Raw genomic sequence first — 2,713 nt, forward strand, 5'->3', positions numbered from 1 at the left:
CATGCGTGCACGCACGCGTGCACGTGCACGCGCACACACACACACGCACACACGCACACATCATGAATCCCATCCAGACTTGCACTTATGGAGAAGATCCTGTGCCAGCAACCTCTCTTCACACCAGACCCCAGTCCTCTGCAAGCTGCTTTCCCTGGAAAAACTCTGATAATGTCATTCCAATACAGGTGGCAGTGCCTGAGAAAGGGGCTTCCAGGGCTTTGTCCTGGGTAACATATGCATCCATGGAGGCCCACGCCTGCAGCAATGAGCCTGCAGGGAAAGCAGTCTTCCAGGGCCAAAGTGCTGCATAGGGTACACACCTCATTTCCCCGTGAGGCCCCAGCACTGGGAAGTGGAGAACTATTAGCAGCTCTATCCTTGGCTCATTTGGAGTGCTAAGGACAAGGACAGAGGGCCCCTGGCTCCCTAGTTCCCACTCCAATCTTCACTTCAGAGGGCCTGAGATGCTCTCCAGAGGTAGCAAGCAAGAGGCCCATTTCCAGGTGAATAGGAGCCCCAGGAGGCCTCGCCCACCCAGGCCTCTTTCTACTCCTGGACTCAGGACCCTGGCTCCCAAGGGGCCCCACCCCTGGAGGGACCTGGGCTTGTGCTTTCTGATTCACCTGCTGTCTTGAACCTCGGCCAGTTCTTACACATAGGATCCCTCTGAGCCCCTCTAGGAGTCATCAGGACTCTTTGAATTGGTGTCTATCTCCCACCGTAGGAGTTCAAGTGCCAGACGGTCATTCCACTGGGATACAAATTAATTTCCAGTTTCACCCTAAAGCCACCTCTTTCAAGCATCCAGAAATGCCCAAGTCTAGGTGTCTAAGGAACAAGTCATCATTCACCTTCCCGCAGTCCTGCCCCATTCCCAACTCAAACTTTTCAATATTTTTTTTCTTACCCTCCAAGTTTTTCTGTACTTTTCCCTCTGTGCTCTGGGGAAGTTGGCGCACAGCAATGGACATTATGGGGTGAAGTTTACCCTGGTGGGAAGAGGACAGGGGTCCTCCCTGCAACAAAGACCAGAGACAAAGGTAAGTAAAGGCATCAACGGCAGAAATGACCTTACTGTGAGAAGGACCTAGGGCCACCGGCCTTGCTTGAGCCAAAGGGTTTAGGTGGGAAGGAGGGAACATGAGAACAGAGATGAAGAATTCTCAAAACATACTAATTGATCAGCAGCTCTATGGACATGAGCTAGCCCCGTGTGCTCTGCCTTGGACCCCTCAGCCCATCATGGAACATTTCATGGGGATGAACTTAATGGCTGGAGGCACTTGTCATCGGAACCCCAACACCTGCACTGCTTTAAATTTAAACAGTGTCCTTATAGAACACATGCCTCCTTAAGGGGTGTGTGTGTGTGTGTGTGTGTGTGTGTGTGTATGAGTCTTATCTGCAAAGAAACTATTAGCTCCTCTGGGACAAGGACCGAATCTCCCTTGGCATTGCTTTCCTCCTCACCACCGCCCTCGAGCCCTAGCGCAGGGTTGGGTGCATAGTCGGGAGGTCACATGCTGTAACCATGGGAAAAGCTGCCCTTAGACACAGAAGACCCATAATTTTTAGCCTTGGACCTAATCATCTGGCAACTTTGGGAAATTCACTAAAATTCTCTGAACCTTTTCTTTCTCACCTGTAATATGGAGCTAACAAGATATTTGGGCTACTTTACTGCTTTAATGGAAAACCAACTTGAAAATACCTTAAACTAATGTATGCTATTCAAATCTTATATACCACAGACACTGACATTCACAAATTCTATCACTCCATCTTTGACTATTTACAAGAGAGAGACCCCAAAATCTTATGCCATAACAGTTATGTCACCCTTTTGCTGGGGTCTGATTTGCATTTGGGGGCCAATACAGCCAGCTGAGCAGGGAGCCTAGTGAGTGAGCCTAGCTGACTGCCCAGCATCTGACCATCCCGACTGCAGCCGTTCTCCCCCGTGGGTAGGCACTGCACCTCTTGTTAGGAATCAGAAGGTGCAATGTCGGGTCCTATTTGTGTCTCTATACCTTCATAACATGTATTGAATTTTTCCAGTTGCCACCTCCTGCCCACCCTAGTCTATCTCATCCTCCTTGGGCTGTTGCAATATCCTCCCTCATAACTCAGCAGCTTGCTTCTGCTTTGTCCCCAATGGACTATTTTTAACACAGCAGCTGATATGATCCTTGAAAATTTTAAGACATATCCTGTTGTTCCTTCATTCAAACTCTCCCATCTCTCTCTGGCCTCCCCATTACACCCAGGATTCTCTGCGGGCAGAGACTACTGTGCCCGGTGCATGGAGGGAACTGAGAAAATATCTGTAGAATGAGTGAGTGATCACTATATTGCATTTGCAGAGAGAGGGAATTACACACAACTGTGTTTTTCATGCATTTGAGATCCACAAAGGCCTCAGGATACAATCTCACAGATGCCAAGACTCTCCCACACTACAATTGTAAATAATCCATACATATTTAATTGTATATGGAAGTGAATTGAACGACACCTAAATCCCCATTTTCAGACAATGCCTAGAATAGGTGTACAAATAAATCCATGATTGTGCATTGAAGTGTGAGGTTAGCCTACATGCAACCCCTGAGAGGGCAGGGTCAGATAAGAGGGTGACAGGATGAGAGCCCCTGACGGGGCTCAGGAACCCCCCATCCCGGAGCTGCCTGGGGCAGGGCAGTTATCACTG

Source organism: Eulemur rufifrons, chromosome 5 (assembly GCF_041146395.1).
Source record: "Eulemur rufifrons isolate Redbay chromosome 5, OSU_ERuf_1, whole genome shotgun sequence".
NCBI classification, from domain to species: domain Eukaryota; kingdom Metazoa; phylum Chordata; class Mammalia; order Primates; family Lemuridae; genus Eulemur; species Eulemur rufifrons.